This window comes from Equus przewalskii, chromosome 1, assembly GCF_037783145.1.
Source record: "Equus przewalskii isolate Varuska chromosome 1, EquPr2, whole genome shotgun sequence".
In the NCBI taxonomy this organism is placed as follows: Eukaryota; Metazoa; Chordata; class Mammalia; order Perissodactyla; family Equidae; genus Equus; species Equus przewalskii.
The window spans coordinates 170,615,061-170,625,774 of NC_091831.1; the positions used below are offsets into that span (position 1 = coordinate 170,615,061).

At 40.9% G+C, this 10,714-nt stretch overlaps 1 long non-coding RNA gene across 1 annotated transcript; it reads left to right on the forward strand.

Moving 5' to 3' along the window:
* Positions 1-3,254: 3,254 nt before the first annotated feature.
* Positions 3,255-6,971, forward strand: LOC139084719 (uncharacterized). Its single transcript, XR_011542370.1, has 2 exons — positions 3,255-3,365; positions 6,574-6,971. It is a non-coding gene; the product is annotated as an uncharacterized lncRNA (long non-coding RNA).
* Positions 6,972-10,714: the final 3,743 nt, after the last annotated feature.

Sequence of the window (10,714 nt, forward strand, 5' to 3'; positions counted from 1 at the left end):
GTGAGGACATGGCACGGCTTGGCAAGTCATACTGTGGTAGGCGTCCCACATATAAAGTAGAGGACGATGGGCATGCTGTTAGCTCAGGGACAGTCTTCCTCAGCAAAAAGAGGAGGATTGGCAGCAGTTAGCTCAGGGCTAATCTTCCTCAAAAAAAAAAATTGGGGAAAATCTTGTCATAGTTGGTACTAAAGTAGAAGTAGCTGTGCTTTAATTCATAAAAATAACTTTGTATACTCTTTGTATTCCTGTTTTATTTATAGAATAGTTACTTGCATTTTTACTAGCATAATAAATGATTTCTACTCTTATGTAGACTGAAGTTTTTATACTTAGCATTATACCAACCAGAAATAGCTATGAATCAGCATTTCCATACTGATCACAACAAATATTCAGTCAATGAACCTACCTGTGTCCTTGTTTGGCAATTTCAAAAAGCTTTGAAGAAGATAAGACACAAAGGGGAAAATTAACCTCCTCTCTGATGACAGCCTTTAACACAGTTGAATCAAGCAAGAAAAAAAAGAATCAATTTTCTAAACTTTACACAGCTGAAAAAGCATAAAGTTTTATTAAGCCCATGAGAAATGACAGATATTTCTCAAATGCATCTTGTTTAAAAATGTCAGAAATTGGAGATTGTTCCTAAAAATCAATGGGCAATGAGAAGACTAAATCTGATCAATTCCCCGGGCTCAGAAAGGGAAACAGGAGAATGCAAACCCAAAGTTGTCTCTCTGGATTCCCAGCTAGTTGAACAAACCTTGACACTAAATCAAATTTTTCTTACATAAAAACTGAATTTTTCCACAGAGGCAAAAACATGAAGCTTCAGAAGCACATGAGCACGAAAACTTTCAAAGGCTTGAAATTTATTACTTTGCAATCTCTCACCACTTTCTCCCACTGTCGTTGGACACTACTATCTCCCAAAATGATCCACTGGAAATGCTAGATTCAGCATCTGTTACTACATCTCAAACTCTCTCCAGCCAACGTATATTTCCAATTCACAATTCATGCCTTTCAGTTGTAGTTATAATTTTTGACCAGGATCTTGTATTTAAAAATGCTGTGATCCAACACTACCATGTCAAATTAAAAATAAAACAAAAGTCTGGTAGCACAGCTAATCGTAGGAAGTTTTAGAAGATTGTGGGCAGGTATAAAAGCTTCCTAGATTTAATTACTTGTTTATATTATTTATGCTGAGGATTTAGTGAAAACAGGTAAGTATCCACAAGGGAAAAATTATCCTGGGAATGTAGTTTCTTCCGCCAGCTAAATTTTAATGGTAAATAATAAAGTGAGCTTTTACTTTCCAGGCTCCTAACTAAAGCATGGAAGTTTCAAGAGAGATGGCAGGAATGCAGAGCAAAAGCAAATCCTCAGCAACCCAAAAGGTGGGCAGCTGGTCTACAGAGCAAGGAGAGATGTCCAATAGCTCCACAAGTTGACAGGTGAGCCATGAAGCACCAGAAGGTCCCTGGAATCTCACCCGTTCTTAGATACAAGCCTTGCTAAAGAGGAAGCCCAAATCCCACCCTCAACACACTTGAGGCCAATGGTGAACTAAATGAAACTGCAAAAAAATACACACCCAGGTCAAGGACAGATCAGACTGACTCCCTCACTCAAGTAGCCTGATTTTTACCTTCTGAAGGTAAATAGTTTACTTCAGTCTCTACTATTCTTTTATACCAAATGTCCAGAATGCAATTAAAAATCACAAGACATGTATAAAAACAAGAAAATGTGACCAATGATCATAAAAGGAAAAAGTTAATAGAAGCAGACCCAGGGATGTCCCAAATGTCAAAATTATCAGCCTAGGGCTTTAAGATAACTATGATAAAAATGCTAAATTATCTAGTGGGAAAGATGGAAATGTGTTTGAAGAGTTCAACATGGAAACATGTTGAAGAATTTCAACGGAGACGTGGAAACTATTTTAAAAAAGAATTTAGAGGATGGCCTGGTGGTGTAGTAGTTAAGTTCACATGCTCCACTTCAGCAGCCTAGGATTCACAGGTTCAGATCCCAGGCACAGACCTACACACTGCTCATCAAGCCATGCTGTGGCAGTGACCCACATATAAAATAGAGGAAGATTGGCACAGATGTTAGCTCAGGGACAATCTTCCTCAAGCACAAAGAGGAAGATTGGCAATAGATGTTAGCTCAGGGCCAATCCTCCTCACAAAAAAAAAAAAAGAGTCAATTTGTAGCTTTTTTAAAAAATAAAGAAAAGTTTTAAAAATACAGAATGTATATTCTTGTAGGTTTATCATTATAAACTTAAGCAAGTATTTCTGAAGGATAAATTTATAGAAGTGTAACTGCTGGATCAAATGATACAAACATTAAAACATTTAATAGTGCTAAATTACCTCCCAAGTGCTTGTACCAATTCTCACTCCAACAATAACAGTGAGTGAAGACTCTCATTTCTCTACATACTTACCAACACTGAGTTCTATCAACTTTAGGATTTTTAAGAGTTACATGTAAAAAGATAACTGAAGAGCTAGGGTGACTCAATGACTATTTCAAAAAATTACAAAACATTTCATTCAGCGCAAGTTCTCCCTTAGCATACGTAGACACCAACAATCAGGTTTGGGGTCCTTCTGGTGCCTCTGAAACAGGTGGAGCACCTACATTCTTGGGCTGCCATTGCCCTGCACTAGCAAATTCACCCTGCAGCTAGATACTGTCTGAAATAGCCTTCCTGTGAAAGTGCATATGCCTTCATTCTGACTAAACATTTCAGCCTTTGATGCTTCTCCTCAGCGCTGCCATGCTATCAAGCTTTGGCTTGAGTGGTGGCCAAATTCAAAGACCTAAAAGCCAAAGACGATCTTGATATCACAGAATGAAAAATCTTTCCATCTTGGCACTAGTCCAGCCTTTCTCCTCTAAAGTGTCATTACCATCCTGTTTCCTTTTATGTGACATTTTTAAATGTTTACATGTTTGGGACTCCCCTAATAAAACTGCCTTCAGAGATGGATCATCAGCCACACAGGAAAAATTAGTCTTATTACTCTGTAATCACAAAATATTACTTTGTCAGATTCTTCTCTCTCTCCCTCCCCTTCTCTTTCCTCCTTCCCTCTCCTCTTCTTTCTCTCTTTTACTTCCCAACATCGCTTAGCTTAGTTCTGATCTCTCCTTCCTTGCTTTTCAACTTGAGCCCACAGACTGAGGATCCCAGGGGCTCGCAGTCCACGGGCAAGATGCCCCATGACCAGGAGATGAGCAGCAGAGAAGTAAGGGACCCTGGAGACAAACTGAGAGCATCATCACAGGTGGACCTACCTAGAGCATTAGCAAGCAGATCTACGGAGGAGGGCTTGCAGGTTAGTGCTTATTTGCTGGCAGGAGTCAATCACATGGGCCAAACAACTTGGCACCCTAAGGAAAGGATCAGAAGTTAAGTCAGGCCTACTCATACTTTTCTCTAAATTAAGAAAAGGAGACTGTCTGGTATTGCAGAACTGTAAATTGTAGAACAGCCTAACTGACTAGTAGGGATTTCCAGGCTCCATTGCAGATCTCCTGAATCAGAATCAAGGATGACCATCCCGGTTAGGAACCGCTTAACAGAGGGAAGCACACAGTTTCCAGTCTAATAGCCCCAGGCGTAAATCTGCAGACACACGCACACAGGCACATCACTTATTGGGGATGTGACCTTTGAAAGACTCTATGAACCTTGCTTCCTTATCTGTAAGATAGTGATGATGCCAACCATGCAGGGCTAGTTTAAGGAGTCTCTGTGTAAAGTTCTTGCACACAATAGGTTCTCAACAGTAAGGATTTATGATAATAATGATTTAAACAAAATGTGATCACTGCCATCCAATTTTTTATAATAAGCTCATACTATTTTCATGCTTAGTAGGAAAAAATAAAGCTACTTCTATTTTTAATAGGTCTTACTTTTTTAAGAGATCCAATTTTTGAGTATCCATTATAGAGTCTGCTATTAAAATTTTAAAGAGGAGGGGGAATGTGAGTCAATTTCATGGGATAGGAAGTAGGGAAGAAAATTTTTCATCTCTGCAAAATGTAGGCTTTATCATCCCAGTTATATTTACAGATATTGAAATAGAAATGAACCAGACAGATACAAGATCTACTCTCAAAGTTTTCGTAGACCAGTAGGAAAGAGATAACTTATAACAGAAATTACTGGAGTTAAGTGACACTGTGTCACAGGGCCCCTTACCTGGTCTGGAGAGTCACAGATGTTTCCTGAGGAAGAGACACCTGTGCTGGGTGGACAGGAGAAAATCTAGAAGGAGAGTGGGGCAGCACTCTGCAGGCAGAGGAAAGAGCCTGGGTAAACACCTGAAGCAGAGAGAGCCTGGGGGAGGGAGGGGTAGGTGGTTGAGAGTCATAAGGAAAAGCTTGCGAAGCAAAGAGGGGCGGATCATCCAGGCCTTGTGGAAATGTTAAGGATTTGAGACTTGATCCCAAATGCAGTGGAAAGACATAGGTGGGTTTTAGGTGGAAATGATATAATCTGATCTTTCATAGATCAGTCTGGGTGCTTCATGAAGAATTGAGATGTTGTGATATAATAAGAAATACATATTTGGTCTTAGTCCTAGGTTCCTGGCACAGAGCTCCTAAAATCCTTGGGATTTCTGAGTGATAGAGATGAGAGGAGTGTTTTTCATCATTCATAAAAGTCCCTTTCAACCATAGCTGGGTTTAAGTTAATGAGGGACCTTGATGGGGCCCTAGATAACTGCAGGATGGGGGCTGGGAGAAACAACCATGTGATTAGCGTGTTGGAACTTTCAGCCCCACTCCACCTTCTCACCTCCAGGGAGAGAAGAGGGGCTGGAGATTGAGTTTAATCACCAAGGGCCAACGATTTATCCAATCATGCCCACACAATGGAAGCTCCATAAAAACCCTGAACAATGGGGTTGGGAGAGCTTCTGGGTTGGTGAACACATCGAGGTGCTGGGAGGGTGGTACACCTGGAGAGGGCGTGGAAGCTCCATCCCCCTTCTCACATACCTTGCCCTACACATGTCTTCCATTGACTGTTCCTGAGTATTCTTTATAATAAACCAATACTGACAAAGTATTTTCCTGAGTTGTAGCAAATTATGGAACCCAAAAAGGGGATCATGAGAACCCCCAATTTATAGCCAGTAGGTCAGAAGTACAGGAGGTCCACACTTTCCATTGGCCTTTGAAGTAGGGGTAGTTTTGTGGGACTGGGCCCTTACCCTGGGGGATCTGATGCTAACTCCATGTAGATAGTGTCAGAATTAAAGTGAATTGTAGGACATCCTGCTGGTGTCAGAGAATTGTTTTTGTGTGGGAAAAAAACCCACACATTTGATGTCAGAAGTGTTGTGAGTACAGAAAGAGTTTTATTTTAAGAATGGATTCAGGGAAGGTAGGAACAAATGGAGTAATGGCAGTGTAGGTAAAAAAAATAAAATAGAAAGTAGTTCAGAACAATTACTTAGGAGGTGAAATCAACAAAATTTGATGGTTGATTAGAAATGGCAATTGAGGAAAAGCAAAGCAAGAAGGATAAATCCTAGGTTTCTGACTATCTATTGAGATGGGGAACATGGAAGCATGATCAGATCATAGGACCAAGAAGAGGAAATTAGAGTGTACAGGACATCGCAGGAAATACAAGATAGGCTCTCAGAAGCAAGGTCTGGACTGTATTATAAATTTGGGAGTGGTCAGCCTAGAGATGTCTAATCAGTATGTCCCCAGATCCCACCTCCTCTAACTGCAAAGTGAGGCCACACTCCTTGAACATCTAAATTGCTCTATCCTTTCCAGACATACCCAAAGACTCTCGGGGCTGCTTGCACTGGCCCAGCTCGCCCGACCCCCATGTGTCTCTTGCTGCCACCATAGCAAGGGCAGAGCACTCAGATATGCCCCTCAAGGCAGATCTCCACCACCAATGACCATCCTGTGGCCAGACCTCCTGGCCACCTCCAGCACCTGCTCCGTGGATGGTAGAATCAGAGGCCAGTGTGCCATCGGCTCAAGAATTGCTTCCGTTCCTAATTTCCTTGAGGACAGATTTTCCTTCAAGGCACTCTTGGCCTCTCTCCACCTGGGAAGGTGAAGTGACTTACCTGCTTGGAAATTTTGGAAGAACTGGGAATGCAAGACCCACATTCACCTGTCTTCTTGGGAATGGGCTACCCCCAGGGAGCGCCTCCAGAGGCTGGCTCTTCCCCCTATGCCCAGGTCCAGCACTGCCAGTGACTGAGAGGGAAATTCTGCCTAATTCTGGGCTTTGAGATGAGCAAGCCCATTTGAATAACAGACCTAAAGTACATCATGCCCTTTGACAGTAAAAAGGTGGTATTTTGGCTCATTGTGGTATCTGGTACATAACATTTATTATTTGCTGTCTCTCCATAACAAAAATTAGATGTGTACATCATTTTTTAAGGGTTGCTTAACAGTCTTCAGTATAAATACACCATAATTTAACCAGTCCTCTATGAAGTCATTCTTCGTTACTACTTTTCTTTTATTTTAAACCTTCTCTTTTTTTTTTTTAAGGGAGATTAGCCTTGAGCTAACTACTGCCAATCCTCCTCTTTTTGCTGAAGAAGACTGGCCCTGAGCTAACATCCATACTCATCTTCCTCTACTTTATATGTGGGGCGCCTAGCACAGCATGGCTTGCCAAGCGGTGCCACGTCCGCACCTGGGATCTGAACTGGCGAACCCGGAGCCACCGAAGTGGAACGTGTGAATCTAACCGCTGTGCCACCAGGCCAGCCCCAAGCCTCATCTTAATTAATATCCTTGAACATACAATTTATACAACTGTCTATAGCCTAAGAGCAGAACTGCTGAGTCAAAAAGCATATATATATATATACTTTGTTTGCTTGTCTTTTTTTTTAAATATTGATAATCTTGTTTGACACAATACACACTTCCATCAGTATAAATGTATTGGTCTTCTATTGCTACATAATAAATTATCACAAACTTAAAAGCATAAAAGTTTCTATGGTTCAGGAGTACAGGTACAGCTTTTCTCCACTCAGGGTTTCACAAGGTTGCAATCAAACTGTCAGCTGGGCTGCGTTCTCATCTGGACACTCAACTGGAGAATTCTCTTCCTTGTAGCTGTATGCATGGGGGTCTGACTTCTTACTGGCTGTCAGCTAGAGGCTGCCCACAGCTCCTAGAGGCCACCCACAGTGCCCTGCCTCCTGGCCCTCTTCACAGTAAGTTCTCAGCATGCTTATTTGCTTCTTTGAGGCCAGGAAAAGAATCTTTCTCTCCAGTTTGCCAAGATAGTCTTGTAAAACGTAACCTAATCATGGAAGTGACATCCCATCACTGTTGTCACAGAAGCAAGTCATATGTCCTACCCACTTTCAAGGGGAGGGGATTCTAAAGGACATAACACTATGGGGCAGATATCATGGGGCCATCTCAGAATTCTGCTTCCACCACGAGGGTGCCCGGCTCCCATGTCAATCCTACGTTATCAACCTCTGCCAATCTGACAGGTAACAAAAGAGATCTTTTTTTACTGGCATTCGTTAATTACCACTGAAGCTAAATAGCTTTTTATATGTTTACTGGACATTTCCTATTTCTTCTTTTGTGATGTGTCTGCTCTTTGCCCAATGTTTTACTGAAATGTTAGTACAAATCAACATTCTCTTATCTGCAATCCCCAAAATCAAAACAACTCTGAAAATTTTAAATTGTTCACTACCCATTTGGTAGCAAAATCTGGCTTGATCTAAACTTATTTGTCAGCAAATCTTTTCTAGACTGATGCACGCTATTTATAGTTTTATTTATCTCATTTAGTATGAATTTTCATATATTTCAATGCAGAACTAAAAATGCATTTGGTTAACTACATATGGCCTGGGCCCCACTGGGCATATTAAATAAGGTACAACATTTACCTTTCTAAAGCCCAAAAAAATCAGAATTCTGAAATATTTATAGTCCCAAAAGTTTTCAATAAAAGGTTGTTGAACTCTAGTTGGTATTGATTCCCAAAATGTTTTTGTAGATTAAGAAGGTGAACCCTTTTTCAGAGATATTGCCAGTTTTTCCCCATTTTGTCATGTTCCAATCTAGCTTATAGTACCATAGGTTTTCTTAACTAATTAATTCATGTTCATTGCAAAAAACTCAAATATAAATTATAACAGATTATAATCTTTTCAAGTCAATAAATGATGACTTTGAAAATCTGATTAAAGTAATGGGAAAGTGCCCCAGAATGTTTACATATAATTTTGCATATAATTTCAGGAGATTTATAGGCTTAGACACCAGATTAAGAACCTCTGCCTTCTATGCTCTTCCTAGGAACTTTGATCTTTTCCTTTGACTTCAATTATCATCTATCTATGATTCCCAAGTACATATGATACATATCTATATCTATCCATATCTTCAGCCCAGACCATTTCCGGATCATATCTCCACATTCATCAGACTACTAAACGTCTCCAAATATTCCACTAACATCAAACTCAACATATCAAAAACTGAAATCATTTTCTCCTACGCCAAGCCCACTCATCTCTTTATATTAATTTTTAATGAATGGAACCACTGACCATTCAACTGAGTCCGCCAAAAATCCGGTCAGCAACTATGACTTCCATCTCTCCTCTATCCTTGATATCTTTCAGTTTTATGCACATCTCATCTCCATTGCAACAAACTTAGTTTTGACCACTACGATTTGCCTGAATTACTCTAACAGCCTCCTAAATAGTTTTCCTACCAGAGTTCTTATCCCCTCCATGTTCAACATTGTAACCAGGGTGATCTTTCTAAAACGCAAATCTGATACCACTCCCTCACTTAAAACTCTTCGATGACTCCCCACTGCTCTTGGGATAATGTCCATACTCCTTAATATGGCTTACAAAGTCCTTTATCATCTACAAACCACTTAGTTCCTGCACGGTCACCTCTGTATCTGACCCTTTCCCCGCAGTCCCTATATTAGCGACTGTCACCCCTTAGCAAGGTCCTCAAGACAGAAACCTGCACTCTCTCCTCCCTCTCCCCCTCTATATCTAATTAGTCATCACATCCTGTTTTCACCCCCACTGCCACCACCCTCATCCAAGTTAAAATATTTTTCTCACCTGGACTACTAAACTAGCCTTCCCTCATTGAAGAGGGAGTAAAACAGATCGTTCTCATGAATAGCTTGACCAACCAGGCTTAATTATCTTTCTCTTTAATGAAAATGAAGTCAGGGTGTAAGCAGAGAGAGAAGTGGGCACAGAGGGTGAGAGAAGCTCTGAGCCAATAAGCAAGGCTTTTCATTCAATTTCAGTCGCCATTCACTCATGGCTCACCCAAATCAACATCTAATGTTTTCAGACCACCAAAAGATTTGTTTTGAATAACGTGTCCCTCACCACTGACACCATTTATTTCAGTTTTGGAGATTCTTAGGCTTAGCAGCCACAGCCACATCATCTTTAGTTTTGTCCCATTTCATAAGATTCCTTCTTACAGCTGCCCAGAGGAGCAACCGACAACTAATGCACCATTTAGGCAGCTGTTTCAATCGTACCTCTCACTGCTCAGCCACTAATCATTAACTAACAAGTAAGATAGTGGGGAACCCTTATTCCCCTAACCCACTCAATACTCGGGCAAGAGCATTTACTACTGGATACCAGGGAGTTGTCTCATCTCTCAATTTGGCCTGCAGGGCCATTATCCTTCCTCTTCCAGAACACTATGCCTCTGTCAGCATCTCATCCTCATCACCAAAGCTGTCAAGAACTGTGAAGGGTCTGAGACCTTACCCTACTTGCAAACTAACAAGTTAGTCGGTCACAGTTTTGTCAGGCCTGGCAGAAGACATGAGATCCCAGGGTCAGACACAAAGGACTGTACTACTCAGTCATAGCAAAAGTATCATTTTCTTGTCCTGGTTCCCAAGTCCCAGTTCCCACAGGACAATGCAAAGAGAGCCAGGTAATACCTATACATGCAAAGGGTTACATTACAGGAGAGGAACCCAGAGCACAGGGAACCCAAATCTTTTAAAGTGCCCTTTACTCCAGAAGGAGATTTCCCTCTGTTTTCCAAGGCTCTAAGCAAACCTGTCCTTTGTTCTGGAGGGAGACATTATCTCTTCTCTATCTTCTCTATCATACAAACTTCCTTGAAGACTATTCCAGAATAAAAGCAGTCAGTACCTCTGCTTGGAAGACATACAGAAACATAACGGACCCATGGAGAATTGTCTAATAAATACCTTCTTGTAAACAAATACAGTGGAGCAATCTCCCCATTTGTTATTTACCAATAAAAGACCAGACACCTGCATCAGTTGGTGACAATATGCTTCCCTGGTTACCTGTCAATGCACCTGCTCCTTTTTTCCTTTCTGACTCTCCTCAAGATTCTCCTAAGGCTAAACTTATCTTCCATGTATCTCACAGGCCAGTGTTTCATAATAACCATTGGTTATACAACAGCACTTTAATGGATTTCAGCAAAGAGTGAAGATGAATTAAAGATTTCTGAGTAGAGGGCTAGGATAGGTAATCTGGATAACCATCTAAACTAGTATTTCTCAACTTTTCCTATCTTCAACTCATCAGAGACCCAGATATTAGACATGTGTCAATGATTCTCTACAGGGGGTGTCAATGAGGGAAAACCAAATTTGAGCATTAAT